Source organism: Schistocerca americana, unplaced genomic scaffold (genome assembly GCF_021461395.2).
Source record: "Schistocerca americana isolate TAMUIC-IGC-003095 unplaced genomic scaffold, iqSchAmer2.1 HiC_scaffold_910, whole genome shotgun sequence".
NCBI lineage: Eukaryota > Metazoa > Arthropoda > Insecta > Orthoptera > Acrididae > Schistocerca > Schistocerca americana.
Genome location: NW_025726687.1, coordinates 25555 through 50505, shown reverse-complemented (window position 1 = coordinate 50505; position 24951 = coordinate 25555). Strand labels below are relative to the sequence as shown.

Here is a 24951-nt window from a genome sequence, read left to right as displayed (position 1 = left end):
GCCGACTGCACGTCAAGAAATGGAATGTGCAGTGGGATTTTTGTGAATTCGGCGCAAGGGCTGATCTTTGCGACATAGGTTTGAGAATCTTATGGGAACACTTGTACTGTTTCTAAATTAAGTGTAGTGGTGGGAGGAGGGTGCTCCGTGCGCATTACAGCACGCTTGCCAATTGTGGCTGCTAATCGTTGGCTCGTATCTGCCTTGACACATTTTCTGGCTGTGATATATTCCACTTGCATGGCAGTGTGCGCATGTTGGTGTGTTAAAAATTCTGGAGGCGCTGGGTATCGATCCCAGTACCTCTCGCATGCTAAGCGAGCGCTCTACCATCTGAGCTACGCCCCCTGCTGACGAACTGCGCTACATACAGCCATATCAATGACACAGACCCTTGCACTCCCATTATTCCGCTGACAAACACTACTCTCAATGTGTCCGTGAGGGTGTCTTTCAGGTTTCCTGCATTCTGTATCGAATCGTAGTTGGCCAAAATCAAAGTGGCACGCACGACGTCGAAAATAGCGTTCGGCCCAACGCTCTGAGGTAGACGAACGTGTTGTCCACTCTCTAGACTTCATTGAGGTTAGGCCGTTATACCTAAGGCAGATTTGCACTCGATGACACCTCGACAACAGCCGGTCCCTCACATTTACGTCTTGCTCTCCTTACGTCAGTATACGAGTCTGTGACGCTGGCTTTGCAACATCTTGCGTGCCTTTAGGCTCGCCGCGACCAACACTTACCACGCACTGACCACAAAACATGGAGGCGCCGGGGCTTGAACCCGGGACCTTTCACATGCAAAGCGAACGCTCTACCAACTGAGCTACGCCCCCAAGCACAACCAAGCTGCGCTGTTCTCCGTTCTTTGCTACTCTCATGTGCACGGACGCGATGGTTGGTTGGTTTGCAGGGGTGAAGGGACCAGAGTACAAAGGCGCGGACACGTTCACATACGCAAGAGTTCCAAGTAGTTTCGATGCTCTGGTATTACGACTGCAAATTCCGTCCGTTTTTTAACGTCTTAAATTGAAGGGACAGTCACAAGTTGCTCCGTTTTCACTCCATGTCGACAATCACACAGCACCTGAGGTAACAAGCACATCTGAAGACCCATTGTGCACTCGACTGTTCATGCCAACTCACTGCCTCGCACTTTACTACTGTGTACCACTCTTGTCGTCCAACTGCAAAAGACTGGGCCACAACAACTTTCCGCGTCTCCATTGCACTGCGCAAACTACGAAACGCTCCCCAAACATGGCACTCCACCCACGCAGACGACTTTTCCGACTTTACACGACGCTCACGCAACGCTCACGCTAGTGACAGCCTTATTTAGAGCTTGACGTCGCACACAAGCGAATGAGCACATTTCGCCGACGACTTAGGCCGCCCTCCTAGTGTGGCTGTTCGGTGTCTGCAGGCAGCGAGGGGCTGCAAGCTTCCTGTGTTCGCGCCTATGTCACCTCTGCTTGCTTGTCAGAGACAGAGTATCGCAAAACATACAACTCACTCCATGAATTGATTGCTACGGCATCTGTCATCAGCAGTCACAACTAGCAACACCAGTAGCAGCCGACTGCACGTCAAGAAATGGAATGTGCAGTGGGATTTTTGTGAATTCGGCGCAAGGCTGATCTTTGCGACATAGGTTTGAGAATCTTATGGGAACACTTGTACTGTTTCTAAATTAAGTGTAGTGGTGGGAGGAGGGTGCTCCGTGCGCATTACAGCACGCTTGCCAATTGTGGCTGCTAATCGTTGGCTCGTATCTGCCTTGACACATTTTCTGGCTGTGATATATTCCACTTGCATGGCAGTGTGCGCATGTTGGTGTGTTAAAAATTCTGGAGGCGCTGGGTATCGATCCCAGTACCTCTCGCATGCTAAGCGAGCGCTCTACCATCTGAGCTACGCCCCTGCTGACGAACTGCGCTACATACAGCCATATCAATGACACAGACCCTTGCACTCCCATTATTCCGCTGACAAACACTACTCTCAATGTGTCCGTGAGGGTGTCTTTCAGGTTTCCTGCATTCTGTATCGAATCGTAGTTGGCCAAAATCAAAGTGGCACGCACGACGTCGAAAATAGCGTTCGGCCAACGCTCTGAGGTAGACGAACGTGTTGTCCACTCTCTAGACTTCATTGAGGTTAGGCCGTTATACCTAAGGCAGATTTGCACTCGATGACACCCTCGACAACAGCCGGTCCTCACATTTACGTCTTGCTCTCCTTACGTCAGTATACGAGTCTGTGACGCTGGCTTTGCAACATCTTGCGTGCCTTTAGGCTCGCCGCGACCAACACTTACCACGCACTGACCACAAAACATGGAGGCGCCGGGGCTTGAACCCGGGACCTTTCACATGCAAAGCGAACGCTCTACCAACTGAGCTACGCCCCCAAGCACAACCAAGCTGCGCTGTTCTCCGTTCTTTGCTACTCTCATGTGCACGGACGCGATGGTTGGTTGGTTTGCAGGGGTGAAGGGACCAGAGTACAAAGGCGCGGACACGTTCACATACGCAAGAGTTCCAAGTAGTTTCGATGCTCTGGTATTACGACTGCAAATTCCGTCCGTTTTTAACGTCTTAAATTGAAGGGACAGTCACAAGTTGCTCCGTTTTCACTCCATGTCGACAATCACACAGCACCTGAGGTAACAAGCACATCTGAAGACCCATTGTGCACTCGACTGTTCATGCCAACTCACTGCCTCGCACTTTACTACTGTGTACCACTCTTGTCGTCCAACTGCAAAAGACTGGGCCACAACAACTTTCCGCGTCTCCATTGCACTGCGCAAACTACGAAACGCTCCCCAAACATGGCACTCACCCACGCAGACGACTTTTCCGACTTTACACGACGCTCACGCAACGCTCACGCTAGTGACAGCCTTATTTAGAGCTTGACGTCGCACACAAGCGAATGAGCACATTTCGCCGACGACTTAGGCCGCCCTCCTAGTGTGGCTGTTCGGTGTCTGCAGGCAGCGAGGGGCTGCAAGCTTCCTGTGTTCGCGCCTATGTCACCTCTGCTTGCTTGTCAGAGACAGAGTATCGCAAAACATACAACTCACTCCATGAATTGATTGCTACGGCATCTGTCATCAGCAGTCACAACTAGCAACACCAGTAGCAGCCGACTGCACGTCAAGAATTGGAATGTGCAGTGGGATTTTTGTGAATTCGGCGCAAGGCTGATCTTTGCGACATAGGTTTGAGAATCTTATGGGAACACTTGTACTGTTTCTAAATTAAGTGTAGTGGTGGGAGGAGGGTGCTTCGTGCGCATTACAGCACGCTTGCCAATTGTGGCTGCTAATCGTTGGCTCGTATCTGCCTTGACACATTTTCTGGCTGTGATATATTCCACTTGCATGGCAGTGTGCGCATGTTGGTGTGTTAAAAATTCTGGAGGCGCTGGGTATCGATCCCAGTACCTCTCGCATGCTAAGCGAGCGCTCTACCATCTGAGCTACGCCCCCTGCTGACGAACTGCGCTACATACAGCCATATCAATGACACAGACCCTTGCACTCCCATTATTCCGCTGACAAACACTACTCTCAATGTGTCCGTGAGGGTGTCTTTCAGGTTTCCTGCATTCTGTATCGAATCGTAGTTGGCCAAAATCAAAGTGGCACGCACGACGTCGAAAATAGCGTTCGGCCAACGCTCTGAGGTAGACGAACGTGTTGTCCACTCTCTAGACTTCATTGAGGTTAGGCCGTTATACCTAAGGCAGATTTGCACTCGATGACACCTCGACAACAGCCGGTCCTCACATTTACGTCTTGCTCTCCTTACGTCAGTATACGAGTCTGTGACGCTGGCTTTGCAACATCTTGCGTGCCTTTAGGCTCGCCGCGACCAACACTTACCACGCACTGACCACAAAACATGGAGGCGCCGGGGCTTGAACCCGGGACCTTTCACATGCAAAGCGAACGCTCTACCAACTGAGCTACGCCCCCAAGCACAACCAAGCTGCGCTGTTCTCCGTTCTTTGCTACTCTCATGTGCACGGACGCGATGGTTGGTTGGTTTGCAGGGGTGAAGGGACCAGAGTACAAAGGCGCGGACACGTTCACATACGCAAGAGTTCCAAGTAGTTTCGATGCTCTGGTATTACGACTGCAAATTCCGTCCGTTTTTAACGTCTTAAATTGAAGGGACAGTCACAAGTTGCTCCGTTTTCACTCCATGTCGACAATCACACAGCACCTGAGGTAACAAGCACATCTGAAGACCCATTGTGCACTCGACTGTTCATGCCAACTCACTGCCTCGCACTTTACTACTGTGTACCACTCTTGTCGTCCAACTGCAAAAGACTGGGCCACAACAACTTTCCGCGTCTCCATTGCACTGCGCAAACTACGAAACGCTCCCCAAACATGGCACTCACCCACGCAGACGACTTTTCCGACTTTACACGACGCTCACGCAACGCTCACGCTAGTGACAGCCTTATTTAGAGCTTGACGTCGCACACAAGCGAATGAGCACATTTCGCCGACGACTTAGGCCGCCCTCCTAGTGTGGCTGTTCGGTGTCTGCAGGCAGCGAGGGGCTGCAAGCTTCCTGTGTTCGCGCCTATGTCACCTCTGCTTGCTTGTCAGAGACAGAGTATCGCAAAACATACAACTCACTCCATGAATTGATTGCTACGGCATCTGTCATCAGCAGTCACAACTAGCAACACCAGTAGCAGCCGACTGCACGTCAAGAATTGGAATGTGCAGTGGGATTTTTGTGAATTCGGCGCAAGGCTGATCTTTGCGACATAGGTTTGAGAATCTTATGGGAACACTTGTACTGTTTCTAAATTAAGTGTAGTGGTGGGAGGAGGGTGCTTCGTGCGCATTACAGCACGCTTGCCAATTGTGGCTGCTAATCGTTGGCTCGTATCTGCCTTGACACATTTTCTGGCTGTGATATATTCCACTTGCATGGCAGTGTGCGCATGTTGGTGTGTTAAAAATTCTGGAGGCGCTGGGTATCGATCCCAGTACCTCTCGCATGCTAAGCGAGCGCTCTACCATCTGAGCTACGCCCCCTGCTGACGAACTGCGCTACATACAGCCATATCAATGACACAGACCCTTGCACTCCCATTATTCCGCTGACAAACACTACTCTCAATGTGTCCGTGAGGGTGTCTTTCAGGTTTCCTGCATTCTGTATCGAATCGTAGTTGGCCAAAATCAAAGTGGCACGCACGACGTCGAAAATAGCGTTCGGCCAACGCTCTGAGGTAGACGAACGTGTTGTCCACTCTCTAGACTTCATTGAGGTTAGGCCGTTATACCTAAGGCAGATTTGCACTCGATGACACCTCGACAACAGCCGGTCCTCACATTTACGTCTTGCTCTCCTTACGTCAGTATACGAGTCTGTGACGCTGGCTTTGCAACATCTTGCGTGCCTTTAGGCTCGCCGCGACCAACACTTACCACGCACTGACCACAAAACATGGAGGCGCCGGGGCTTGAACCCGGGACCTTTCACATGCAAAGCGAACGCTCTACCAACTGAGCTACGCCCCCAAGCACAACCAAGCTGCGCTGTTCTCCGTTCTTTGCTACTCTCATGTGCACGGACGCGATGGTTGGTTGGTTTGCAGGGGTGAAGGGACCAGAGTACAAAGGCGCGGACACGTTCACATACGCAAGAGTTCCAAGTAGTTTCGATGCTCTGGTATTACGACTGCAAATTCCGTCCGTTTTTAACGTCTTAAATTGAAGGGACAGTCACAAGTTGCTCCGTTTTCACTCCATGTCGACAATCACACAGCACCTGAGGTAACAAGCACATCTGAAGACCCATTGTGCACTCGACTGTTCATGCCAACTCACTGCCTCGCACTTTACTACTGTGTACCACTCTTGTCGTCCAACTGCAAAAGACTGGGCCACAACAACTTTCCGCGTCTCCATTGCACTGCGCAAACTACGAAACGCTCCCCAAACATGGCACTCACCCACGCAGACGACTTTTCCGACTTTACACGACGCTCACGCAACGCTCACGCTAGTGACAGCCTTATTTAGAGCTTGACGTCGCACACAAGCGAATGAGCACATTTCGCCGACGACTTAGGCCGCCCTCCTAGTGTGGCTGTTCGGTGTCTGCAGGCAGCGAGGGGCTGCAAGCTTCCTGTGTTCGCGCCTATGTCACCTCTGCTTGCTTGTCAGAGACAGAGTATCGCAAAACATACAACTCACTCCATGAATTGATTGCTACGGCATCTGTCATCAGCAGTCACAACTAGCAACACCAGTAGCAGCCGACTGCACGTCAAGAAATGGAATGTGCAGTGGGATTTTTGTGAATTCGGCGCAAGGCTGATCTTTGCGACATAGGTTTGAGAATCTTATGGGAACACTTGTACTGTTTCTAAATTAAGTGTAGTGGTGGGAGGAGGGTGCTCCGTGCGCATTACAGCACGCTTGCCAATTGTGGCTGCTAATCGTTGGCTCGTATCTGCCTTGACACATTTTCTGGCTGTGATATATTCCACTTGCATGGCAGTGTGCGCATGTTGGTGTGTTAAAAATTCTGGAGGCGCTGGGTATCGATCCCAGTACCTCTCGCATGCTAAGCGAGCGCTCTACCATCTGAGCTACGCCCCCTGCTGACGAACTGCGCTACATACAGCCATATCAATGACACAGACCCTTGCACTCCCATTATTCCGCTGACAAACACTACTCTCAATGTGTCCGTGAGGGTGTCTTTCAGGTTTCCTGCATTCTGTATCGAATCGTAGTTGGCCAAAATCAAAGTGGCACGCACGACGTCGAAAATAGCGTTCGGCCAACGCTCTGAGGTAGACGAACGTGTTGTCCACTCTCTAGACTTCATTGAGGTTAGGCCGTTATACCTAAGGCAGATTTGCACTCGATGACACCTCGACAACAGCCGGTCCTCACATTTACGTCTTGCTCTCCTTACGTCAGTATACGAGTCTGTGACGCTGGCTTTGCAACATCTTGCGTGCCTTTAGGCTCGCCGCGACCAACACTTACCACGCACTGACCACAAAACATGGAGGCGCCGGGGCTTGAACCCGGGACCTTTCACATGCAAAGCGAACGCTCTACCAACTGAGCTACGCCCCCAAGCACAACCAAGCTGCGCTGTTCTCCGTTCTTTGCTACTCTCATGTGCACGGACGCGATGGTTGGTTGGTTTGCAGGGGTGAAGGGACCAGAGTACAAAGGCGCGGACACGTTCACATACGCAAGAGTTCCAAGTAGTTTCGATGCTCTGGTATTACGACTGCAAATTCCGTCCGTTTTTAACGTCTTAAATTGAAGGGACAGTCACAAGTTGCTCCGTTTTCACTCCATGTCGACAATCACACAGCACCTGAGGTAACAAGCACATCTGAAGACCCATTGTGCACTCGACTGTTCATGCCAACTCACTGCCTCGCACTTTACTACTGTGTACCACTCTTGTCGTCCAACTGCAAAAGACTGGGCCACAACAACTTTCCGCGTCTCCATTGCACTGCGCAAACTACGAAACGCTCCCCAAACATGGCACTCACCCACGCAGACGACTTTTCCGACTTTACACGACGCTCACGCAACGCTCACGCTAGTGACAGCCTTATTTAGAGCTTGACGTCGCACACAAGCGAATGAGCACATTTCGCCGACGACTTAGGCCGCCCTCCTAGTGTGGCTGTTCGGTGTCTGCAGGCAGCGAGGGGCTGCAAGCTTCCTGTGTTCGCGCCTATGTCACCTCTGCTTGCTTGTCAGAGACAGAGTATCGCAAAACATACAACTCACTCCATGAATTGATTGCTACGGCATCTGTCATCAGCAGTCACAACTAGCAACACCAGTAGCAGCCGACTGCACGTCAAGAATTGGAATGTGCAGTGGGATTTTTGTGAATTCGGCGCAAGGCTGATCTTTGCGACATAGGTTTGAGAATCTTATGGGAACACTTGTACTGTTTCTAAATTAAGTGTAGTGGTGGGAGGAGGGTGCTCCGTGCGCATTACAGCACGCTTGCCAATTGTGGCTGCTAATCGTTGGCTCGTATCTGCCTTGACACATTTTCTGGCTGTGATATATTCCACTTGCATGGCAGTGTGCGCATGTTGGTGTGTTAAAAATTCTGGAGGCGCTGGGTATCGATCCCAGTACCTCTCGCATGCTAAGCGAGCGCTCTACCATCTGAGCTACGCCCCCTGCTGACGAACTGCGCTACATACAGCCATATCAATGACACAGACCCTTGCACTCCCATTATTCCGCTGACAAACACTACTCTCAATGTGTCCGTGAGGGTGTCTTTCAGGTTTCCTGCATTCTGTATCGAATCGTAGTTGGCCAAAATCAAAGTGGCACGCACGACGTCGAAAATAGCGTTCGGCCAACGCTCTGAGGTAGACGAACGTGTTGTCCACTCTCTAGACTTCATTGAGGTTAGGCCGTTATACCTAAGGCAGATTTGCACTCGATGACACCTCGACAACAGCCGGTCCTCACATTTACGTCTTGCTCTCCTTACGTCAGTATACGAGTCTGTGACGCTGGCTTTGCAACATCTTGCGTGCCTTTAGGCTCGCCGCGACCAACACTTACCACGCACTGACCACAAAACGTGGAGGCGCCGGGGCTTGAACCCGGGACCTTTCACATGCAAAGCGAACGCTCTACCAACTGAGCTACGCCCCCAAGCACAACCAAGCTGCGCTGTTCTCCGTTCTTTGCTACTCTTATGTGCACGGACGCGATGGTTGGTTGGTTTGCAGGGGTGAAGGGACCAGAGTACAAAGGCGCGGACACGTTCACATACGCAAGAGTTCCAAGTAGTTTCGATGCTCTGGTATTACGACTGCAAATTCCGTCCGTTTTTAACGTCTTAAATTGAAGGGACAGTCACAAGTTGCTCCGTTTTCACTCCATGTCGACAATCACACAGCACCTGAGGTAACAAGCACATCTGAAGACCCATTGTGCACTCGACTGTTCATGCCAACTCACTGCCTCGCACTTTACTACTGTGTACCACTCTTGTCGTCCAACTGCAAAAGACTGGGCCACAACAACTTTCCGCGTCTCCATTGCACTGCGCAAACTACGAAACGCTCCCCAAACATGGCACTCACCCACGCAGACGACTTTACACGACGCTCACGCAACGCTCACGCTAGTGACAGCCTTATTTAGAGCTTGACGTCGCACACAAGCGAATGAGCACATTTCGCCGACGACTTAGGCCGCCCTCCTAGTGTGGCTGTTCGGTGTCTGCAGGCAGCGAGGGGCTGCAAGCTTCCTGTGTTCGCGCCTATGTCACCTCTGCTTGCTTGTCAGAGACAGAGTATCGCAAAACATACAACTCACTCCATGAATTGATTGCTACGGCATCTGTCATCAGCAGTCACAACTAGCAACACCAGTAGCAGCCGACTGCACGTCAAGAAATGGAATGTGCAGTGGGATTTTTGTGAATTCGGCGCAAGGCTGATCTTTGCGACATAGGTTTGAGAATCTTATGGGAACACTTGTACTGTTTCTAAATTAAGTGTAGTGGTGGGAGGAGGGTGCTCCGTGCGCATTACAGCACGCTTGCCAATTGTGGCTGCTAATCGTTGGCTCGTATCTGCCTTGACACATTTTCTGGCTGTGATATATTCCACTTGCATGGCAGTGTGCGCATGTTGGTGTGTTAAAAATTCTGGAGGCGCTGGGTATCGATCCCAGTACCTCTCGCATGCTAAGCGAGCGCTCTACCATCTGAGCTACGCCCCCTGCTGACGAACTGCGCTACATACAGCCATATCAATGACACAGACCCTTGCACTCCCATTATTCCGCTGACAAACACTACTCTCAATGTGTCCGTGAGGGTGTCTTTCAGGTTTCCTGCATTCTGTATCGAATCGTAGTTGGCCAAAATCAAAGTGGCACGCACGACGTCGAAAATAGCGTTCGGCCAACGCTCTGAGGTAGACGAACGTGTTGTCCACTCTCTAGACTTCATTGAGGTTAGGCCGTTATACCTAAGGCAGATTTGCACTCGATGACACCTCGACAACAGCCGGTCCTCACATTTACGTCTTGCTCTCCTTACGTCAGTATACGAGTCTGTGACGCTGGCTTTGCAACATCTTGCGTGCCTTTAGGCTCGCCGCGACCAACACTTACCACGCACTGACCACAAAACATGGAGGCGCCGGGGCTTGAACCCGGGACCTTTCACATGCAAAGCGAACGCTCTACCAACTGAGCTACGCCCCCAAGCACAACCAAGCTGCGCTGTTCTCCGTTCTTTGCTACTCTCATGTGCACGGACGCGATGGTTGGTTGGTTTGCAGGGGTGAAGGGACCAGAGTACAAAGGCGCGGACACGTTCACATACGCAAGAGTTCCAAGTAGTTTCGATGCTCTGGTATTACGACTGCAAATTCCGTCCGTTTTTAACGTCTTAAATTGAAGGGACAGTCACAAGTTGCTCCGTTTTCACTCCATGTCGACAATCACACAGCACCTGAGGTAACAAGCACATCTGAAGACCCATTGTGCACTCGACTGTTCATGCCAACTCACTGCCTCGCACTTTACTACTGTGTACCACTCTTGTCGTCCAACTGCAAAAGACTGGGCCACAACAACTTTCCGCGTCTCCATTGCACTGCGCAAACTACGAAACGCTCCCCAAACATGGCACTCACCCACGCAGACGACTTTTCCGACTTTACACGACGCTCACGCAACGCTCACGCTAGTGACAGCCTTATTTAGAGCTTGACGTCGCACACAAGCGAATGAGCACATTTCGCCGACGACTTAGGCCGCCCTCCTAGTGTGGCTGTTCGGTGTCTGCAGGCAGCGAGGGGCTGCAAGCTTCCTGTGTTCGCGCCTATGTCACCTCTGCTTGCTTGTCAGAGACAGAGTATCGCAAAACATACAACTCACTCCATGAATTGATTGCTACGGCATCTGTCATCAGCAGTCACAACTAGCAACACCAGTAGCAGCCGACTGCACGTCAAGAATTGGAATGTGCAGTGGGATTTTTGTGAATTCGGCGCAAGGCTGATCTTTGCGACATAGGTTTGAGAATCTTATGGGAACACTTGTACTGTTTCTAAATTAAGTGTAGTGGTGGGAGGAGGGTGCTTCGTGCGCATTACAGCACGCTTGCCAATTGTGGCTGCTAATCGTTGGCTCGTATCTGCCTTGACACATTTTCTGGCTGTGATATATTCCACTTGCATGGCAGTGTGCGCATGTTGGTGTGTTAAAAATTCTGGAGGCGCTGGGTATCGATCCCAGTACCTCTCGCATGCTAAGCGAGCGCTCTACCATCTGAGCTACGCCCCCTGCTGACGAACTGCGCTACATACAGCCATATCAATGACACAGACCCTTGCACTCCCATTATTCCGCTGACAAACACTACTCTCAATGTGTCCGTGAGGGTGTCTTTCAGGTTTCCTGCATTCTGTATCGAATCGTAGTTGGCCAAAATCAAAGTGGCACGCACGACGTCGAAAATAGCGTTCGGCCAACGCTCTGAGGTAGACGAACGTGTTGTCCACTCTCTAGACTTCATTGAGGTTAGGCCGTTATACCTAAGGCAGATTTGCACTCGATGACACCTCGACAACAGCCGGTCCTCACATTTACGTCTTGCTCTCCTTACGTCAGTATACGAGTCTGTGACGCTGGCTTTGCAACATCTTGCGTGCCTTTAGGCTCGCCGCGACCAACACTTACCACGCACTGACCACAAAACATGGAGGCGCCGGGGCTTGAACCCGGGACCTTTCACATGCAAAGCGAACGCTCTACCAACTGAGCTACGCCCCCAAGCACAACCAAGCTGCGCTGTTCTCCGTTCTTTGCTACTCTCATGTGCACGGACGCGATGGTTGGTTGGTTTGCAGGGGTGAAGGGACCAGAGTACAAAGGCGCGGACACGTTCACATACGCAAGAGTTCCAAGTAGTTTCGATGCTCTGGTATTACGACTGCAAATTCCGTCCGTTTTTAACGTCTTAAATTGAAGGGACAGTCACAAGTTGCTCCGTTTTCACTCCATGTCGACAATCACACAGCACCTGAGGTAACAAGCACATCTGAAGACCCATTGTGCACTCGACTGTTCATGCCAACTCACTGCCTCGCACTTTACTACTGTGTACCACTCTTGTCGTCCAACTGCAAAAGACTGGGCCACAACAACTTTCCGCGTCTCCATTGCACTGCGCAAACTACGAAACGCTCCCCAAACATGGCACTCACCCACGCAGACGACTTTTCCGACTTTACACGACGCTCACGCAACGCTCACGCTAGTGACAGCCTTATTTAGAGCTTGACGTCGCACACAAGCGAATGAGCACATTTCGCCGACGACTTAGGCCGCCCTCCTAGTGTGGCTGTTCGGTGTCTGCAGGCAGCGAGGGGCTGCAAGCTTCCTGTGTTCGCGCCTATGTCACCTCTGCTTGCTTGTCAGAGACAGAGTATCGCAAAACATACAACTCACTCCATGAATTGATTGCTACGGCATCTGTCATCAGCAGTCACAACTAGCAACACCAGTAGCAGCCGACTGCACGTCAAGAATTGGAATGTGCAGTGGGATTTTTGTGAATTCGGCGCAAGGCTGATCTTTGCGACATAGGTTTGAGAATCTTATGGGAACACTTGTACTGTTTCTAAATTAAGTGTAGTGGTGGGAGGAGGGTGCTTCGTGCGCATTACAGCACGCTTGCCAATTGTGGCTGCTAATCGTTGGCTCGTATCTGCCTTGACACATTTTCTGGCTGTGAATTATTCCACTTGCATGGCAGTGTGCGCATGTTGGTGTGTTAAAAATTCTGGAGGCGCTGGGTATCGATCCCAGTACCTCTCGCATGCTAAGCGAGCGCTCTACCATCTGAGCTACGCCCCCTGCTGACGAACTGCGCTACATACAGCCATATCAATGACACAGACCCTTGCACTCCCATTATTCCGCTGACAAACACTACTCTCAATGTGTCCGTGAGGGTGTCTTTCAGGTTTCCTGCATTCTGTATCGAATCGTAGTTGGCCAAAATCAAAGTGGCACGCACGACGTCGAAAATAGCGTTCGGCCAACGCTCTGAGGTAGACGAACGTGTTGTCCACTCTCTAGACTTCATTGAGGTTAGGCCGTTATACCTAAGGCAGATTTGCACTCGATGACACCTCGACAACAGCCGGTCCTCACATTTACGTCTTGCTCTCCTTACGTCAGTATACGAGTCTGTGACGCTGGCTTTGCAACATCTTGCGTGCCTTTAGGCTCGCCGCGACCAACACTTACCACGCACTGACCACAAAACGTGGAGGCGCCGGGGCTTGAACCCGGGACCTTTCACATGCAAAGCGAACGCTCTACCAACTGAGCTACGCCCCCAAGCACAACCAAGCTGCGCTGTTCTCCGTTCTTTGCTACTCTTATGTGCACGGACGCGATGGTTGGTTGGTTTGCAGGGGTGAAGGGACCAGAGTACAAAGGCGCGGACACGTTCACATACGCAAGAGTTCCAAGTAGTTTCGATGCTCTGGTATTACGACTGCAAATTCCGTCCGTTTTTAACGTCTTAAATTGAAGGGACAGTCACAAGTTGCTCCGTTTTCACTCCATGTCGACAATCACACAGCACCTGAGGTAACAAGCACATCTGAAGACCCATTGTGCACTCGACTGTTCATGCCAACTCACTGCCTCGCACTTTACTACTGTGTACCACTCTTGTCGTCCAACTGCAAAAGACTGGGCCACAACAACTTTCCGCGTCTCCATTGCACTGCGCAAACTACGAAACGCTCCCCAAACATGGCACTCACCCACGCAGACGACTTTTCCGACTTTACACGACGCTCACGCAACGCTCACGCTAGTGACAGCCTTATTTAGAGCTTGACGTCGCACACAAGCGAATGAGCACATTTCGCCGACGACTTAGGCCGCCCTCCTAGTGTGGCTGTTCGGTGTCTGCAGGCAGCGAGGGGCTGCAAGCTTCCTGTGTTCGCGCCTATGTCACCTCTGCTTGCTTGTCAGAGACAGAGTATCGCAAAACATACAACTCACTCCATGAATTGATTGCTACGGCATCTGTCATCAGCAGTCACAACTAGCAACACCAGTAGCAGCCGACTGCACGTCAAGAATTGGAATGTGCAGTGGGATTTTTGTGAATTCGGCGCAAGGCTGATCTTTGCGACATAGGTTTGAGAATCTTATGGGAACACTTGTACTGTTTCTAAATTAAGTGTAGTGGTGGGAGGAGGGTGCTTCGTGCGCATTACAGCACGCTTGCCAATTGTGGCTGCTAATCGTTGGCTCGTATCTGCCTTGACACATTTTCTGGCTGTGAATTATTCCACTTGCATGGCAGTGTGCGCATGTTGGTGTGTTAAAAATTCTGGAGGCGCTGGGTATCGATCCCAGTACCTCTCGCATGCTAAGCGAGCGCTCTACCATCTGAGCTACGCCCCCTGCTGACGAACTGCGCTACATACAGCCATATCAATGACACAGACCCTTGCACTCCCATTATTCCGCTGACAAACACTACTCTCAATGTGTCCGTGAGGGTGTCTTTCAGGTTTCCTGCATTCTGTATCGAATCGTAGTTGGCCAAAATCAAAGTGGCACGCACGACGTCGAAAATAGCGTTCGGCCAACGCTCTGAGGTAGACGAACGTGTTGTCCACTCTCTAGACTTCATTGAGGTTAGGCCGTTATACCTAAGGCAGATTTGCACTCGATGACACCTCGACAACAGCCGGTCCTCACATTTACGTCTTGCTCTCCTTACGTCAGTATACGAGTCTGTGACGCTGGCTTTGCAACATCTTGCGTGCCTTTAGGCTCGCCGCGACCAACACTTACCACGCACTGACCACAAAACATGGAGGCGCCGGGGCTTGAACCCGGGACCTTTCACATGCAAAGCGAACGCTCTACCAACTGAGCTACGCCCCCAAGCACAACCAAGCTGCGCTGTTCTCCGTTCTTTGCTACTCTCATGTGCACGGACGCGATGGTTGGTTGGTTTGCAGGGGTGAAGGGACCAGAGTACAAAGGCGCGGACACGTTCACATACGCAAGAGTTCCAAGTGGTTTCGATGCTCTGGTATTACGACTGCAAATTCCGTCCGTTTTTAACGTCTTAAATTGAAGGGACAGTCACAAGTTGCTCCGTTTTCACTCCATGTCGACAATCACACAGCACCTGAGGTAACAAGCACATCTGAAGACCCATTGTGCACTCGACTGTTCATGCCAACTCACTGCCTCGCACTTTACTACTGTGTACCACTCTTGTCGTCCAACTGCAAAAGACTGGGCCACAACAACTTTCCGCGTCTCCATTGCACTGCGCAAACTACGAAACGCTCCCCAAACATGGCACTCACCCACGCAGACGACTTTTCCGACTTTACACGACGCTCACGCAACGCTCACGCTAGTGACAGCCTTATTTAGAGCTTGACGTCGCACACAAGCGAATGAGCACATTTCGCCGACGACTTAGGCCGCCCTCCTAGTGTGGCTGTTCGGTGTCTGCAGGCAGCGAGGGGCTGCAAGCTTCCTGTGTTCGCGCCTATGTCACCTCTGCTTGCTTGTCAGAGACAGAGTATCGCAAAACATACAACTCACTCCATGAATTGATTGCTACGGCATCTGTCATCAGCAGTCACAACTAGCAACACCAGTAGCAGCCGACTGCACGTCAAGAATTGGAATGTGCAGTGGGATTTTTGTGAATTCGGCGCAAGGCTGATCTTTGCGACATAGGTTTGAGAATCTTATGGGAACACTTGTACTGTTTCTAAATTAAGTGTAGTGGTGGGAGGAGGGTGCTTCGTGCGCATTACAGCACGCTTGCCAATTGTGGCTGCTAATCGTTGGCTCGTATCTGCCTTGACACATTTTCTGGCTGTGAATTATTCCACTTGCATGGCAGTGTGCGCATGTTGGTGTGTTAAAAATTCTGGAGGCGCTGGGTATCGATCCCAGTACCTCTCGCATGCTAAGCGAGCGCTCTACCATCTGAGCTACGCCCCCTGCTGACGAACTGCGCTACATACAGCCATATCAATGACACAGACCCTTGCACTCCCATTATTCCGCTGACAAACACTACTCTCAATGTGTCCGTGAGGGTGTCTTTCAGGTTTCCTGCATTCTGTATCGAATCGTAGTTGGCCAAAATCAAAGTGGCACGCACGACGTCGAAAATAGCGTTCGGCCAACGCTCTGAGGTAGACGAACGTGTTGTCCACTCTCTAGACTTCATTGAGGTTAGGCCGTTATACCTAAGGCAGATTTGCACTCGATGACACCTCGACAACAGCCGGTCCTCACATTTACGTCTTGCTCTCCTTACGTCAGTATACGAGTCTGTGACGCTGGCTTTGCAACATCTTGCGTGCCTTTAGGCTCGCCGCGACCAACACTTACCACGCACTGACCACAAAACATGGAGGCGCCGGGGCTTGAACCCGGGACCTTTCACATGCAAAGCGAACGCTCTACCAACTGAGCTACGCCCCCAAGCACAACCAAGCTGCGCTGTTCTCCGTTCTTTGCTACTCTCATGTGCACGGACGCGATGGTTGGTTGGTTTGCAGGGGTGAAGGGACCAGAGTACAAAGGCGCGGACACGTTCACATACGCAAGAGTTCCAAGTGGTTTCGATGCTCTGGTATTACGACTGCAAATTCCGTCCGTTTTTAACGTCTTAAATTGAAGGGACAGTCACAAGTTGCTCCGTTTTCACTCCATGTCGACAATCACACAGCACCTGAGGTAACAAGCACATCTGAAGACCCATTGTGCACTCGACTGTTCATGCCAACTCACTGCCTCGCACTTTACTACTGTGTACCACTCTTGTCGTCCAACTGCAAAAGACTGGGCCACAACAACTTTCCGCGTCTCCATTGCACTGCGCAAACTACGAAACGCTCCCCAAACATGGCACTCACCCACGCAGACGACTTTACACGACGCTCACGCAACGCTCACGCTAGTGACAGCCTTATTTAGAGCTTGACGTCGCACACAAGCGAATGAGCACATTTCGCCGACGACTTAGGCCGCCCTCCTAGTGTGGCTGTTCGGTGTCTGCAGGCAGCGAGGGGCTGCAAGCTTCCTGTGTTCGCGCCTATGTCACCTCTGCTTGCTTGTCAGAGACAGAGTATCGCAAAACATACAACTCACTCCATGAATTGATTGCTACGGCATCTGTCATCAGCAGTCACAACTAGCAACACCAGTAGCAGCCGACTGCACGTCAAGAATTGGAATGTGCAGTGGGATTTTCGTGAATTCGGCGCAAGGCTGATCTTTGCGACATAGGTTTGAGAATCTTATGGGAACACTTGTACTGTTTCTAAATTAAGTGTAGTGGTGGGAGGAGGGTGCTTCGTGCGCATTACAGCACGCTTGCCAATTGTGGCTGCTAATCGTTGGCTCGTATCTGCCTTGACACATTTTCTGGCTGTGAATTATTCCACTTGCATGGCAGTGTGCGCATGTTGGTGTGTTAAAAATTCTGGAGGCGCTGGGTATCGATCCCAGTACCTCTCGCATGCTAAGCGAGCGCTCTACCATCTGAGCTACGCCCCCTGCTGACGAACTGCGCTACATACAGCCATATCAATGACACAGACCCTTGCACTCCCATTATTCCGCTGACAAACACTACTCTCAATGTGTCCGTGAGGGTGTCTTTCAGGTTTCCTGCATTCTGTATCGAATCGTAGTTGGCCAAAATCAAAGTGGCACGCACGACGTCGAAAATAGCGTTCGGCCAACGCTCTGAGGTAGACGAACGTGTTGTCCACTCTCTAGACTTCATTGAGGTTAGGCCGTTATACCTAAGGCAGATTTGCACTCGATGACACCTCGACAACAGCCGGTCCTCACATTTACGTCTTGCTCTCCTTACGTCAGTATACGAGTCTGTGACGCTGGCTTTGCAACATCTTGCGTGCCTTTAGGCTCGCCGCGACCAACACTTACCACGCACTGACCACAAAACATGGAGGCGCCGGGGCTTGAACCCGGGACCTTTCACATGCAAAGCGAACGCTCTACCAACTGAGCTACGCCCCCAAGCACAACCAAGCTGCGCTGTTCTCCGTTCTTTGCTACTCTCATGTGCACGGACGCGATGGTTGGTTGGTTTGCAGGGGTGAAGGGACCAGAGTACAAAGGCGCGGACACGTTCACATACGCAAGAGTTCCAAGTAGTTTCGATGCTCTGGTATTACGACTGCAAATTCCGTCCGTTTTTAACGTCTTAAATTGAAGGGACAGTCACAAGTTGCTCCGTTTTCACTCCATGTCGACAATCACACAGCACCTGAGGTAACAAGCACATCTGAAGACCCATTGTGCACTCGACTGTTCATGCCAACTCACTGCCTCGCACTTTACTACTGTGTACCACTCTTGTCGTCCAACTGCAAAAGACTGGGCCACAACAACTTTCCGCGTCTCCATTGCACTGCGCAAACTACGAAACGCTCCCCAAACATGGCACTCACCCACGCAGACGACTTTACACGACGCTCACGCAACGCTCACGCTAGTGACAGCCTTATTTAGAGCTTGACGTCGCACACAAGCGAATGAGCACATTTCGCCGACGACTTAGGCCGCCCTCCTAGTGTGGCTGTTCGGTGTCTGCAGGCAGCGAGGGGCTGCAAGCTTCCTGTGTTCGCGCCTATGTCACCTCTGCTTGCTTGTCAGAGACAGAGTATCGCAAAACATACAACTCACTCCATGAATTGATTGCTACGGCATCTGTCATCAGCAGTCACAACTAGCAACACCAGTAGCAGCCGACTGCACGTCAAGAATTGGAATGTGCAGTGGGATTTTTGTGAATTCGGCGCAAGGCTGATCTTTGCGACATAGGTTTGAGAATCTTATGGGAACACTTGTACTGTTTCTAAATTAAGTGTAGTGGTGGGAGGAGGGTGCTTCGTGCGCATTACAGCACGCTTGCCAATTGTGGCTGCTAATCGTTGGCTCGTATCTGCCTTGACACATTTTCTGGCTGTGAATTATTCCACTTGCATGGCAGTGTGCGCATGTTGGTGTGTTAAAAATTCTGGAGGCGCTGGGTATCGATCCCAGTACCTCTCGCATGCTAAGCGAGCGCTCTACCATCTGAGCTACGCCCCCTGCTGACGAACTGCGCTACATACAGCCATATCAATGACACAGACCCTTGCACTCCCATTATTCCGCTGACAAACACTACTCTCAATGTGTCCGTGAGGGTGTCTTTCAGGTTTCCTGCATTCTGTATCGAATCGTAGTTGGCCAAAATCAAAGTGGCACGCACGACGTCGAAAATAGCGTTCGGCCAACGCTCTGAGGTAGACGAACGTGTTGTCCACTCTCTAGACTTCATTGAGGTTAGGCCGTTATACCTAAGGCAGATTTGCACTCGATGACACCTCGACAACAGCCGGTCCTCACATTTACGTCTTGCTCTCCTTACGTCAGTATACGAGTCTGTGACGCTGGCTTTGCAACATCTTGCGTGCCTTTAGGCTCGCCGCGACCAACACTTACCACGCACTGACCACAAAACATGGAGGCGCCGGGGCTTGAACCCGGGACCTTTCACATGCAAAGCGAACGCTCTACCAACTGAGCTACGCCCCCAAGCACAACCAAGCTGCGCTGTTCTCCGTTCTTTGCTACTCTCATGTGCACGGACGCGATGGTTGGTTGGTTTGCAGGGGTGAAGGGACCAGAGTACAAAGGCGCGGACACGTTCACATACGCAAGAGTTCCAAGTGGTTTCGATGCTCTGGTATTACGACTGCAAATTCCGTCCGTTTTTAACGTCTTAAATTGAAGGGACAGTCACAAGTTGCTCCGTTTTCACTCCATGTCGACAATCACACAGCACCTGAGGTAACAAGCACATCTGAAGACCCATTGTGCACTCGACTGTTCATGCCAACTCACTGCCTCGCACTTTACTACTGTGTACCACTCTTGTCGTCCAACTGCAAAAGACTGGGCCACAACAACTTTCCGCGTCTCCATTGCACTGCGCAAACTACGAAACGCTCCCCAAACATGGCACTCACCCACGCAGACGACTTTACACGACGCTCACGCAACGCTCACGCTAGTGACAGCCTTATTTAGAGCTTGACGTCGCACACAAGCGAATGAGCACATTTCGCCGACGACTTAGGCCGCCCTCCTAGTGTGGCTGTTCGGTGTCTGCAGGCAGCGAGGGGCTGCAAGCTTCCTGTGTTCGCGCCTATGTCACCTCTGCTTGCTTGTCAGAGACAGAGTATCGCAAAACATACAACTCACTCCATGAATTGATTGCTACGGCATCTGTCATCAGCAGTCACAACTAGCAACACCAGTAGCAGCCGACTGCACGTCAAGAATTGGAATGTGCAGTGGGATTTTCGTGAATTCGGCGCAAGGCTGATCTTTGCGACATAGGTTTGAGAATCTTATGGGAACACTTGTACTGTTTCTAAATTAAGTGTAGTGGTGGGAGGAGGGTGCTTCGTGCGCATTACAGCACGCTTGCCAATTGTGGCTGCTAATCGTTGGCTCGTATCTGCCTTGACACATTTTCTGGCTGTGAATTATTCCACTTGCATGGCAGTGTGCGCATGTTGGTGTGTTAAAAATTCTGGAGGCGCTGGGTATCGATCCCAGTACCTCTCGCATGCTAAGCGAGCGCTCTACCATCTGAGCTACGCCCCCTGCTGACGAACTGCGCTACATACAGCCATATCAATGACACAGACCCTTGCACTCCCATTATTCCGCTGACAAACACTACTCTCAATGTGTCCGTGAGGGTGTCTTTCAGGTTTCCTGCATTCTGTATCGAATCGTAGTTGGCCAAAATCAAAGTGGCACGCACGACGTCGAAAATAGCGTTCGGCCAACGCTCTGAGGTAGACGAACGTGTTGTCCACTCTCTAGACTTCATTGAGGTTAGGCCGTTATACCTAAGGCAGATTTGCACTCGATGACACCTCGACAACAGCCGGTCCTCACATTTACGTCTTGCTCTCCTTACGTCAGTATACGAGTCTGTGACGCTGGCTTTGCAACATCTTGCGTGCCTTTAGGCTCGCCGCGACCAACACTTACCACGCACTGACCACAAAACATGGAGGCGCCGGGGCTTGAACCCGGGACCTTTCACATGCAAAGCGAACGCTCTACCAACTGAGCTACGCCCCCAAGCACAACCAAGCTGCGCTGTTCTCCGTTCTTTGCTACTCTCATGTGCACGGACGCGATGGTTGGTTGGTTTGCAGGGGTGAAGGGACCAGAGTACAAAGGCGCGGACACGTTCACATACGCAAGAGTTCCAAGTAGTTTCGATGCTCTGGTATTACGACTGCAAATTCCGTCCGTTTTTAACGTCTTAAATTGAAGGGACAGTCACAAGTTGCTCCGTTTTCACTCCATGTCGACAATCACACAGCACCTGAGGTAACAAGCACATCTGAAGACCCATTGTGCACTCGACTGTTCATGCCAACTCACTGCCTCGCACTTTACTACTGTGTACCACTCTTGTCGTCCAACTGCAAAAGACTGGGCCACAACAACTTTCCGCGTCTCCATTGCACTGCGCAAACTACGAAACGCTCCCCAAACATGGCACTCACCCACGCAGACGACTTTACACGACGCTCACGCAACGCTCACGCTAGTGACAGCCTTATTTAGAGCTTGACGTCGCACACAAGCGAATGAGCACATTTCGCCGACGACTTAGGCCGCCCTCCTAGTGTGGCTGTTCGGTGTCTGCAGGCAGCGAGGGGCTGCAAGCTTCCTGTGTTCGCGCCTATGTCACCTCTGCTTGCTTGTCAGAGACAGAGTATCGCAAAACATACAACTCACTCCATGAATTGATTGCTACGGCATCTGTCATCAGCAGTCACAACTAGCAACACCAGTAGCAGCCGACTGCACGTCAAGAATTGGAATGTGCAGTGGGATTTTTGTGAATTCGGCGCAAGGCTGATCTTTGCGACATAGGTTTGAGAATCTTATGGGAACACTTGTACTGTTTCTAAATTAAGTGTAGTGGTGGGAGGAGGGTGCTTCGTGCGCATTACAGCACGCTTGCCAATTGTGGCTGCTAATCGTTGGCTCGTATCTGCCTTGACACATTTTCTGGCTGTGAATTATTCCACTTGCATGGCAGTGTGCGCATGTTGGTGTGTTAAAAATTCTGGAGGCGCTGGGTATCGATCCCAGTACCTCTCGCATGCTAAGCGAGCGCTCTACCATCTGAGCTACGCCCCCCGCTGACGAACTGCGCTACATACAGCCATATCAATGACACAGACCCTTGCACTCCCATTATTCCGCTGACAAACACTACTCTCAATGTGTCCGTGAGGGTGTCTTTCAGGTTTCCTGCATTCTGTATCGAATCGTAGTTGGCCAAAATCAAAGTGGCACGCACGACGTCGAAAATAGCGTTCGGCCAACGCTCTGAGGTAGACGAACGTGTTGTCCACTCTCTAGACTTCATTGAGGTTAGGCCGTTATACCTAAGGCAGATTTGCACTCGATGACACCTCGACAACAGCCGGTCCTCACATTTACGTCTTGCTCTCCTTACGTCAGTATACGAGTCTGTGACGCTGGCTTTGCAACATCTTGCGTGCCTTTAGGCTCGCCGCGACCAACACTTACCACGCACTGACCACAAAACATGGAGGCGCCGGGGCTTGAACCCGGGACCTTTCACATGCAAAGCGAACGCTCTACCAACTGAGCTACGCCCCCAAGCACAACCAAGCTGCGCTGTTCTCCGTTCTTTGCTACTCTCATGTGCACGGACGCGATGGTTGGTTGGTTTGCAGGGGTGAAGGGACCAGAGTACAAAGGCGCGGACACGTTCACATACGCAAGAGTTCCAAGTAGTTTCGATGCTCTGGTATTACGACTGCAAATTCCGTCCGTTTTTAACGTCTTAAATTGAAGGGACAGTCACAAGTTGCTCCGTTTTCACTCCATGTCGACAATCACACAGCACCTGAGGTAACAAGCACATCTGAAGACCCATTGTGCACTCGACTGTTCATGCCAACTCACTGCCTCGCACTTTACTACTGTGTACCACTCTTGTCGTCCAACTGCAAAAGACTGGGCCACAACAACTTTCCGCGTCTCCATTGCACTGCGCAAACTACGAAACGCTCCCCAAACATGGCACTCACCCACGCAGACGACTTTTCCGACTTTACACGACGCTCACGCAACGCTCACGCTAGTGACAGCCTTATTTAGAGCTTGACGTCGCACACAAGCGAATGAGCACATTTCGCCGACGACTTAGGCCGCCCTCCTAGTGTGGCTGTTCGGTGTCTGCAGGCAGCGAGGGGCTGCAAGCTTCCTGTGTTCGCGCCTATGTCACCTCTGCTTGCTTGTCAGAGACAGAGTATCGCAAAACATACAACTCACTCCATGAATTGATTGCTACGGCATCTGTCATCAGCAGTCACAACTAGCAACACCAGTAGCAGCCGACTGCACGTCAAGAAATGGAATGTGCAGTGGGATTTTTGTGAATTCGGCGCAAGGCTGATCTTTGCGACATAGGTTTGAGAATCTTATGGGAACACTTGTACTGTTTCTAAATTAAGTGTAGTGGTGGGAGGAGGGTGCTCCGTGCGCATTACAGCACGCTTGCCAATTGTGGCTGCTAATCGTTGGCTCGTATCTGCCTTGACACATTTTCTGGCTGTGATATATTCCACTTGCATGGCAGTGTGCGCATGTTGGTGTGTTAAAAATTCTGGAGGCGCTGGGTATCGATCCCAGTACCTCTCGCATGCTAAGCGAGCGCTCTACCATCTGAGCTACGCCCCCTGCTGACGAACTGCGCTACATACAGCCATATCAATGACACAGACCCTTGCACTCCCATTATTCCGCTGACAAACACTACTCTCAATGTGTCCGTGAGGGTGTCTTTCAGGTTTCCTGCATTCTGTATCGAATCGTAGTTGGCCAAAATCAAAGTGGCACGCACGACGTCGAAAATAGCGTTCGGCCAACGCTCTGAGGTAGACGAACGTGTTGTCCACTCTCTAGACTTCATTGAGGTTAGGCCGTTATACCTAAGGCAGATTTGCACTCGATGACACCTCGACAACAGCCGGTCCTCACATTTACGTCTTGCTCTCCTTACGTCAGTATACGAGTCTGTGACGCTGGCTTTGCAACATCTTGCGTGCCTTTAGGCTCGCCGCGACCAACACTTACCACGCACTGACCACAAAACATGGAGGCGCCGGGGCTTGAACCCGGGACCTTTCACATGCAAAGCGAACGCTCTACCAACTGAGCTACGCCCCCAAGCACAACCAAGCTGCGCTGTTCTCCGTTCTTTGCTACTCTCATGTGCACGGACGCGATGGTTGGTTGGTTTGCAGGGGTGAAGGGACCAGAGTACAAAGGCGCGGACACGTTCACATACGCAAGAGTTCCAAGTAGTTTCGATGCTCTGGTATTACGACTGCAAATTCCGTCCGTTTTTAACGTCTTAAATTGAAGGGACAGTCACAAGTTGCTCCGTTTTCACTCCATGTCGACAATCACACAGCACCTGAGGTAACAAGCACATCTGAAGACCCATTGTGCACTCGACTGTTCATGCCAACTCACTGCCTCGCACTTTACTACTGTGTACCACTCTTGTCGTCCAACTGCAAAAGACTGGGCCACAACAACTTTCCGCGTCTCCATTGCACTGCGCAAACTACGAAACGCTCCCCAAACATGGCACTCACCCACGCAGACGACTTTACACGACGCTCACGCAACGCTCACGCTAGTGACAGCCTTATTTAGAGCTTGACGTCGCACACAAGCGAATGAGCACATTT

General features: G+C 51.2%; 32 non-coding genes across 32 annotated transcripts; all 32 read right to left on the bottom strand.

Moving 5' to 3' along the window:
• Positions 1-275: 275 nt before the first annotated feature.
• Trnaa-agc lies at positions 276-348 on the bottom strand. The gene has a single exon. It is a non-coding gene; the product is annotated as a tRNA-Ala (tRNA).
• Positions 349-766: 418 nt separating this feature from the next.
• Trnaa-ugc lies at positions 767-839 on the bottom strand. Its single transcript has one exon. It is a non-coding gene; the product is annotated as a tRNA-Ala (tRNA).
• Positions 840-1854: 1015 nt separating this feature from the next.
• Trnaa-agc lies at positions 1855-1927 on the bottom strand. Its single transcript has one exon. It is a non-coding gene; the product is annotated as a tRNA-Ala (tRNA).
• Positions 1928-2343: 416 nt separating this feature from the next.
• Trnaa-ugc lies at positions 2344-2416 on the bottom strand. The gene has a single exon. It is a non-coding gene; the product is annotated as a tRNA-Ala (tRNA).
• Positions 2417-3429: 1013 nt separating this feature from the next.
• On the bottom strand, positions 3430-3502 carry Trnaa-agc. Its single transcript has one exon. It is a non-coding gene; the product is annotated as a tRNA-Ala (tRNA).
• Positions 3503-3918: 416 nt separating this feature from the next.
• On the bottom strand, positions 3919-3991 carry Trnaa-ugc. Its single transcript has one exon. It is a non-coding gene; the product is annotated as a tRNA-Ala (tRNA).
• Positions 3992-5004: 1013 nt separating this feature from the next.
• On the bottom strand, positions 5005-5077 carry Trnaa-agc. The gene has a single exon. It is a non-coding gene; the product is annotated as a tRNA-Ala (tRNA).
• A 416-nt stretch (positions 5078-5493) lies between these two features.
• Trnaa-ugc lies at positions 5494-5566 on the bottom strand. Its single transcript has one exon. It is a non-coding gene; the product is annotated as a tRNA-Ala (tRNA).
• A 1013-nt stretch (positions 5567-6579) lies between these two features.
• Positions 6580-6652, bottom strand: Trnaa-agc. The gene has a single exon. It is a non-coding gene; the product is annotated as a tRNA-Ala (tRNA).
• Positions 6653-7068: 416 nt separating this feature from the next.
• Positions 7069-7141, bottom strand: Trnaa-ugc. The gene has a single exon. It is a non-coding gene; the product is annotated as a tRNA-Ala (tRNA).
• Positions 7142-8154: 1013 nt separating this feature from the next.
• Positions 8155-8227, bottom strand: Trnaa-agc. The gene has a single exon. It is a non-coding gene; the product is annotated as a tRNA-Ala (tRNA).
• Positions 8228-8643: 416 nt separating this feature from the next.
• On the bottom strand, positions 8644-8716 carry Trnaa-ugc. Its single transcript has one exon. It is a non-coding gene; the product is annotated as a tRNA-Ala (tRNA).
• A 1004-nt stretch (positions 8717-9720) lies between these two features.
• Positions 9721-9793, bottom strand: Trnaa-agc. Its single transcript has one exon. It is a non-coding gene; the product is annotated as a tRNA-Ala (tRNA).
• Positions 9794-10209: 416 nt separating this feature from the next.
• Trnaa-ugc lies at positions 10210-10282 on the bottom strand. Its single transcript has one exon. It is a non-coding gene; the product is annotated as a tRNA-Ala (tRNA).
• Positions 10283-11295: 1013 nt separating this feature from the next.
• Trnaa-agc lies at positions 11296-11368 on the bottom strand. The gene has a single exon. It is a non-coding gene; the product is annotated as a tRNA-Ala (tRNA).
• A 416-nt stretch (positions 11369-11784) lies between these two features.
• Trnaa-ugc lies at positions 11785-11857 on the bottom strand. Its single transcript has one exon. It is a non-coding gene; the product is annotated as a tRNA-Ala (tRNA).
• Positions 11858-12870: 1013 nt separating this feature from the next.
• Positions 12871-12943, bottom strand: Trnaa-agc. The gene has a single exon. It is a non-coding gene; the product is annotated as a tRNA-Ala (tRNA).
• Positions 12944-13359: 416 nt separating this feature from the next.
• Trnaa-ugc lies at positions 13360-13432 on the bottom strand. The gene has a single exon. It is a non-coding gene; the product is annotated as a tRNA-Ala (tRNA).
• Positions 13433-14445: 1013 nt separating this feature from the next.
• Trnaa-agc lies at positions 14446-14518 on the bottom strand. The gene has a single exon. It is a non-coding gene; the product is annotated as a tRNA-Ala (tRNA).
• Positions 14519-14934: 416 nt separating this feature from the next.
• Trnaa-ugc lies at positions 14935-15007 on the bottom strand. Its single transcript has one exon. It is a non-coding gene; the product is annotated as a tRNA-Ala (tRNA).
• A 1013-nt stretch (positions 15008-16020) lies between these two features.
• On the bottom strand, positions 16021-16093 carry Trnaa-agc. The gene has a single exon. It is a non-coding gene; the product is annotated as a tRNA-Ala (tRNA).
• A 416-nt stretch (positions 16094-16509) lies between these two features.
• On the bottom strand, positions 16510-16582 carry Trnaa-ugc. The gene has a single exon. It is a non-coding gene; the product is annotated as a tRNA-Ala (tRNA).
• A 1004-nt stretch (positions 16583-17586) lies between these two features.
• Trnaa-agc lies at positions 17587-17659 on the bottom strand. The gene has a single exon. It is a non-coding gene; the product is annotated as a tRNA-Ala (tRNA).
• Positions 17660-18075: 416 nt separating this feature from the next.
• On the bottom strand, positions 18076-18148 carry Trnaa-ugc. The gene has a single exon. It is a non-coding gene; the product is annotated as a tRNA-Ala (tRNA).
• Positions 18149-19152: 1004 nt separating this feature from the next.
• On the bottom strand, positions 19153-19225 carry Trnaa-agc. Its single transcript has one exon. It is a non-coding gene; the product is annotated as a tRNA-Ala (tRNA).
• Positions 19226-19641: 416 nt separating this feature from the next.
• Positions 19642-19714, bottom strand: Trnaa-ugc. Its single transcript has one exon. It is a non-coding gene; the product is annotated as a tRNA-Ala (tRNA).
• Positions 19715-20718: 1004 nt separating this feature from the next.
• Positions 20719-20791, bottom strand: Trnaa-agc. The gene has a single exon. It is a non-coding gene; the product is annotated as a tRNA-Ala (tRNA).
• Positions 20792-21207: 416 nt separating this feature from the next.
• Positions 21208-21280, bottom strand: Trnaa-ugc. Its single transcript has one exon. It is a non-coding gene; the product is annotated as a tRNA-Ala (tRNA).
• Positions 21281-22284: 1004 nt separating this feature from the next.
• Trnaa-agc lies at positions 22285-22357 on the bottom strand. Its single transcript has one exon. It is a non-coding gene; the product is annotated as a tRNA-Ala (tRNA).
• Positions 22358-22773: 416 nt separating this feature from the next.
• On the bottom strand, positions 22774-22846 carry Trnaa-ugc. The gene has a single exon. It is a non-coding gene; the product is annotated as a tRNA-Ala (tRNA).
• Positions 22847-23859: 1013 nt separating this feature from the next.
• Positions 23860-23932, bottom strand: Trnaa-agc. The gene has a single exon. It is a non-coding gene; the product is annotated as a tRNA-Ala (tRNA).
• A 416-nt stretch (positions 23933-24348) lies between these two features.
• Positions 24349-24421, bottom strand: Trnaa-ugc. The gene has a single exon. It is a non-coding gene; the product is annotated as a tRNA-Ala (tRNA).
• Between the last annotated feature and the right edge of the window lie 530 nt (positions 24422-24951).